The 7,264-nt window shown below is 35.7% G+C and overlaps 1 non-coding gene across 1 annotated transcript; it reads right to left on the reverse strand.

Annotated features, from left to right (window-relative positions):
- Positions 1 to 1,118: 1,118 nt before the first annotated feature.
- On the reverse strand, positions 1,119 to 1,224 carry LOC140876806 (small nucleolar RNA R71). The gene has a single exon (XR_012149038.1). It is a non-coding gene; the product is annotated as a small nucleolar RNA R71 (small nucleolar RNA).
- Between the last annotated feature and the right edge of the window lie 6,040 nt (positions 1,225 to 7,264).

Raw genomic sequence — 7,264 nt, forward strand, 5'->3', positions numbered from 1 at the left:
TTGTTCGAGAGGCATATAACTCCATAGAAGTCATTAGAAGAATTCTTGTGCTATTTACCGGATTTAATAATTGAACTTTGATAGAGATATTGAGTTTGTTATTGAATACGAATTTCTGCTTGACACTCGAGAGAGGTGGTAGAAAATAATAGGGATTCTTGGCTAATAAACTAGAAAAATTGATAATTGAACAATCATTAGAAATAAATTGTGGTGAACAGTCAAGTGAAGTCGAACCTCTAGCATTCTTCGCTTATTGAATTTTTCTCTCGTTAACTCGTGGTTATTTAGTTTTGTTTCTTGCAAATTTTAGTTTTATAAAAATCAAACCATTTTTGTAGCTCTACATAGGATTAGGATTTTATTAGTTGCAAATATTTGATATAATATCATTTATTCATTCTCTGTGGGATCGACTTGGACTTAATTCCTATATTATAACTTGACATCGTGCGCTTGCGAGCGAAAAACACGCAACAAGTTTTTGGCGCCGTTGCCGGGGAATAAATTTTATTTGATTTCTATTAAATTGTGCTAATTGGTCTTAATTTTGATTTAGAGCATTTTATTTTATTTTGTTGGTTCTAATTTTAAATCTTTCCTGTCTATGCAGTTTATGCGAAAAAGCCAAAGTTACGACTCACTGCTCTTTGATCCAAAAATCGAGAAAACTGCTAAAGCTTTGAGAAAAGCTAGAAGAGAAGAGTTGCAACAAATGACTGAAGAAAGGGAAAGAGCTGTCAATAATGCTCCGGTGCCGATCAGAGATCACTTTCGACCAGTGATCAATACTCATTATTCTGGGATAGCTCGGCAGAACATCACGGCAAATAATTTTGAGTTGAAGCCAGCTCTGATTAATATGGTGCAGCAGAATCAGTTTAGGGGTGCAGCTACTGAAGATCCAAATCTGCATCTGCGTAATTTTTTGAAGATTGCTGACACAGTGAAGATTCATGGTGTTACTGAGGACACCATCAGACTACGATTGTTCACATTCTCTCTTAGGGACAATGCTCGTAGTTGGTTGCAGTCACTACTTCTTGGGAGTATCACTACATGGGAAGACATGGCATCCAAATTTCTGGCTAAGTACTTTCCTCCTGCCAAGTCTGCCCAGCTGAAAATTGAGATCACTACTTTCAAACAGCAAGATTTTGAGCAGCTTTATGAAGCTTGGGAGCGGTACAAGGAGTTGCTTAGGAAGTGTCCAAACCATAATTTTCCGGATTGGGAACAGATTGAGTTATTCTACAATGGTTTGAATGGCCCAACGAGGATTTCTGTGGATGCTGCAGCTGGAGGTTCAATAATTTCTAAATTTCCTGAACAGGCTTATGAGATGCTTGAGCAAATGACTGTTAACAGTTATCAGTGGCCGAGTGAGAGATCTGTAATAAGGAAGTCTGCTGGAATTCATGAGGTTGATGCATTCACTGCTTTGACTGCTCAGATGGCTACTATTTCTACACAGTTGGCTGCACTGACCAAAGGCAATCAAGTTTCTATTAAGACAGCATCGCTGGCGACTGCCGTAAATTCTGCTGATGGATTTGAGAGTGTGGAGCAAGATCAATATATGAACAACAGAAATTACAACAACTATCGAGGTAATCCTGTACCCAATCAATATCATACTAGTTTGCATAATCATGAAAATTTTTTATATGCAAATAATAATAATGTGTTGAATCCTCCTCCGGGATACAATACAAATAAGGGTGAGGGTAAGCCTCCTTTGAAGGATGTTGTTAATGCTTTTGTGTAGAAATCGAGCAAGAGGATGGTGAGGACTGAGACTCGTCTTGACAGCTTAGAGACGCATGTGGCCAACATGGGTGCTGTATTGCAATCCATGGAGACTAGCATTGGGCAGTTGGCGAACGCACTGAAAGATAATAATAGAGGTCAATTCCCAAGTAATACCGAGCTGAATCCCAAGGAGCAGTGTAATGCTATAACGTTGAGGAGTGGGAAGCAGGTGGATACTGAAGAAGGAAAATATGAGAGCAAGACGTCTGAAAAAGTTGCAGTTGACGAGAAGAAGGTCGAGGAGAAAGAGTCTGAACCTGAGCAGAAACCGATGTATAAACCTCCTCTTCCATACCCCCAAAGGTTCAAGAAGAAGGCAGTGGACGAGCAGTTCTCAAAATTCTTGGAGATTTTCAAGAAGATACATATCAACATCCCTTTTGCTGATGCTTTGGCACAAATGTCGAATTATGCAAAGTTTATTAAAGAGGTGATGTCCAAGAAAAGGAGGCTGCAAGAGAATGAGGTAGTGAGCTTAACTGAAGAATGTAGAGCTGTGCTCCAAAAAAAGATGCCACAAAAGCTGAAGGATCCAGGGAGTTTTACTATTCCTTGCACTATTGGTTCTTCTTATTTTAATAATGCACTTTGCGATCTAGGAGCTAGAATTAATCTGATGCCTTTGTCTGTTTTCAGGAGCTTAGGACTTGGCGAGGTGAAGCCCACAATGATCGCATTGCAGCTATCTGATAGATCTATCACATATCCGCTTGGAATCATTGAAGATGTTTTGGTAAAAATAGATAAATTTTTATTTTTTCGGCGGATTTTGTTGTGCTAGATATGGAGAGGATGCAAATATGCCATTGATATTGGGGAGACCTTTCTTGGCCACTGCTGATGCCAAGATTGAGGTGAAGAATGGTGAGTTGTCGATGGGTGTGGACGGCGAAAGAGTTATTTTTAACATATTCAAGAAATCAATTAATCCACCCATCGAGGAATTATGCATGATTGAGCGAGTTGTGAAGCTAGATGGTCATCCCAAACTTGTTCATGAGGTAGATTCAAAGAAGAATGATCCGAAGGTGCCAAAGAAGAAGAAGAAAACGAAGAAGAAATCAAAGTTTAAAAAGGTTTTGAATATATTTGGAGGGTAAAAGCGAAAGGGAAGACCCTCAACAAAGCGGAACCGGGCTAGAATTGGAATAAAGTCGGGCTATGGACTATAAACTAAGCGCTTCTTGGGAGGCAACCCAAGCTAGTTGTTTTTTGCGTTTTTTTTATTTTCTTTTAGTTGTTTTTGTTTTTGTTTTTATTTTTATCATGAGGAAACTAGACATTAATAATGATTTTGAATTGTGTAGGTTAAAAATTATGGAGCTGAAAGAGTTTAGGAGCCACCCCTGATGAAGAGTTTTGAGTGATTAAGATGGTGTTGAGTACTGACGCTTGGTGCCTAAGGTATGTGTCCCTTGTTTTTAATGAATACTGTACATTGAGGACAATGCACAATTTAAGTTTTGGAGGGTGTTTAAAAATTGTGAAAATTTGAAATTTTTTATGAGTTAGTTGGAGTTGAAGGCATGATATTGTAATTGTGTTGGCCTATGATGAAAATAAATTTTGTGTGCTGAAAAAGTTTATGTTAGCTATATTTAATCTTGAGTTCTCACATTTATGCACGAATGCCATGATTTTCGATACTCCTAGCAATTAGAAAAAAATTATGTGGATTTGTGATGTGGATTAGAGGATTTGATTCTTAACTCTTGTGATTTTTATTTGAAACTAAGGTAGATTTTTAAGATCACAGAAGTGATTTAGGCGTTTTTTTTTTCGAATCTATTGAATTTTTTTTAGCCATTCTATATTCATGAAAAATCCAAAACAAATTGAGTAGCTAAAAAGTTCAAAGAAAAGTAATGGCGGAGAAAGTAAGGTGAAGGGAGGCCTTAAAAAAATGGATTGAAATTCTAGTCCAAATACAAGGCATAAAGATGAAGATGTATGGAGTAGAAGAAAGCCAAGACTAATGTCTGGCAATGCAAATAAAAAAATTTTAGCTACTCATAATCCTGCACAAATTAAAAATATTCAATTCCCTTTGCTTTGCATCATGAGTCCTTGTTTGCATTGATATATATATGGATGCTTATCTCCTGCTGATTATAATTGAGCCTAATGTTAATCGAAAAAGTCTTGTTGATCTGTGTGAGTAAAAGTTGAACTTGGTTGAGAGTATTTTGAAACTTGAGGACGGAGTTAATGATTTTATGAAGCTTACGGATTGCATGATTTTATCGAAAGTTAGGTGGGTAGATGAGATTGAAAAATCACACACACACACGAGAACTCTTGAGAAAATTAGCCGACATGTGTATTGAATCTTGAAATGTAAAAATTCAGAGGTCGACTATATTGCTCATTATTGTTTTGCTCGGGACTAGCAAAAGTCTAAGTTTGGGGGGATTTGATAAGTGCATTTTATGCACTTAATTTATATATGATTTGACTTGGATTTTGTGATGTATCGAGTGAATATTATGCGTATTTTTTGTTGTTTTTGTGAGTTTCAAGGATTTGAAGAAAAGTAGCAAGAAGAAGCGGAAAGCCGAATTACGGAACAGCAAATTTCAGAAAATTACAGGGAATGTTACAGACATCTAAATCCAATCTTCACCATTCAAATAGAATTTTAGGATGTTTTAAAGTTGCTGTCAAAGTTTCAGCTCGATCCGACGGCTAGAACTTAAGTTATGATTTTTACAAAAATGCTGCGCAGATGGTAAAATGGAAGAACCAGTAGCGCCCCAGCTCTAGTTTTCTAGCGCTTCAGCGCCCGTAAATTCATGTCCAAAGCGCCCTAGCGCCGTATTTTGAGCGCTCCAGCGCTAGACGTCCGCCATTGAAAAATAAAATACGAAACTTGAGCGCCCCAGCGCCGAATTAGTCGCGCTCCAGCGCTGAGCAGTCTCCAAAAATATGGAAAGTCTTTAATCGAGTTTTAAAAGGGATTTTATGACTTATTCTGGAGGATATGAGGGTTTAGATAGTTTTCAGAGCATAGAGACGGCTATTGAGAGTTTTGAAGTGCACAAGAGCTCGAGAATTTGATATGAAGACAGAAGACGGCGGCATCCGACGACGGAAAAGCTTAATTTTACTTCGTTCTAGTTTTCCTTTAAACTCTATTTTTCTAGTTTGATGGATTATTTGAAGAACAAGTTTTGTTTGATCTTTAAAATTATTATGAACTAATTTCTTAGTCTAGAGGTAGACGGATCTTGACTGGAAACCATGATTGAGATATTTTGATTTATATATTTGAATTCTTCGCACAGTTTATTTGTGTTATTCTGATTTTAATGCTTTCAATTTACTGGCCATAGATTGAATGATATTTTATTTAGAATCTATCACTCGAGAGAGGATATTTTGAATACGACATAAGAAAATACATCTTTGGTGTTTATATTGTTCGAGAGGCATATAACTCCATAGAAGTCATTAGAAGAATTCTTGTGCTATTTACCGGATTTAATAATTGAACTTTGATAGAGATATTGAGTTTGTTATTGAATACGAATTTCTGCTTGACACTCGAGAGAGGTAGTAGAAAATAATAGGGATTCTTGGCTAATAAACTAGAAGAATTGATAATTGAACAATCATTAAAAATAAATTATGGTGAACAGTCAAGTGAAGTCGAACCTCTAGCATTCTTCACTTATTGAATTTTTCTCTCGTTAACTCGTGGTTATTTAGTTTTGTTTTCTTGCAAATTTTAGTTTTATAAAAATCAAACCATTTTCGTAGCTCTACATAGGATTAGGATTTTATTAGTTGCAAATATTTGATATAATATCATTTATTCATTCTCCGTGGGATCGACTTGGACTTAATTTCTATATTATAACTTGACATCGTGCGCTTGCGAGCGAAAAACACGCAACAGAAACCACTTGGGTTCTTCTTTTCTGCTTCTTTTACTGGAATTTTAGTATTGGTAATGTCAATTCTGTCGTATCTGCTTTCATTTTTGTCACCAATACTAATTTCCAAGTAATGACTACATGTAAGTCATACATGTGTAGACAGCTGAATGGATATTAAATATGTTGTCATATGCCTCTTTCAGAATCTGATATTCCATATCTAGAATATCTGGCATACTCAAACGATTATTCACCGTAAAATTCATCTGTTCTGATCTGCTGGTCTTGTCTCATATCTTAATCTAGCATTCTCAATCGAATTTTCATTGCTTGATCTAATATCCATGTTGCTTTCATCCTTCCAAACCAATCGAGTTTAGCTTGGATTTCAACAATTTTGATTGTTTGAGCATCTGTCTAGAAACTCAAGCACAAACATACAACAAGTACAGATCTGTACTCAATCAATCAAGCAATTATCTAAAACCCATAATTCTTGCTGATGGTCTGACTCTGAATTTCTATCAGTTACGGGCCAAACACTTCAAGATACACTGAATAGACACATCAAATAATCAATAATTCTCAAATTTCAAATCAAAAGAACTCGCTCAAGTCAAGGTCACCCAAAATCAAATATTTTGAATGACAAAATCTGCACAGTGAAAACAACTCACTTGCATATCAAAACTTAAAGCGAGTAAATCAAATCAGACTCTAGCAAAGGAATAAGAGTCAATCAAAATCGATCGAGGTCGAATACAGAAACCTCAGAATCGATATCATGAAATTCAAGAATCGTGATTTCTATGATAGAATAGCTTCAGCAAAATTGAAGAAAAAGCTCTACTGTAACTGATTTTTCTTATTCTTTATTGATATGAGTTTATCTCTAAATTTTTGCATGAAAATAGTCGAATATCATCTTTTCGACATAATTCACTGTCATAGAATTCATAATCAATTCGGTACTAGAATAATTCTATGCTAATCAATATTCTGCTGTTTTTGGAGTTCTTCAGTTCAAGTAGTGCTTTTCTATACGAGTTGTCATAAGCTTTTCGTACTAGACACCACTCTAAATAGAATTGCATTCATATCGTAGAAAGGTCAGAATATGTCATGGAACTATTTCTGTACATTCGAACCATTGACATATCTGTCAATTCTAGGTTAATTATATACTAGTTTAGCATATCGACTAGAATTATTCCGACATTCTTCAACTTTAATCTTTATATAACCAATACCAAAATAACAAAAAAATCTAATTTCTGAAACTCATATCTTAACTATTGCTTAATCAGTGCATGGATTCAATCAGCTGTTAACTGGTACTCAGTTATTTCATTACTATCTATAATGCATGCTAGCTTAATACCCAAGTCGTATATTATCACATTCAATCTTATTTCCTCAAATCTGTATTTTATCTGTTCTGTCTCATCTGCCAAATATTTTCCATCTACTCAAAGGCAAAGACTCCGCACATCCAATTAATAAAGGCTCAACAGATAAAGATTGTAGCATAACAAATCATTGATCTATGAATGTATGCTATGCAATCAAGATAT

Source organism: Henckelia pumila, chromosome 1, assembly GCF_033568475.1.
Source record: "Henckelia pumila isolate YLH828 chromosome 1, ASM3356847v2, whole genome shotgun sequence".
In the NCBI taxonomy this organism is placed as follows: domain Eukaryota; kingdom Viridiplantae; phylum Streptophyta; class Magnoliopsida; order Lamiales; family Gesneriaceae; genus Henckelia; species Henckelia pumila.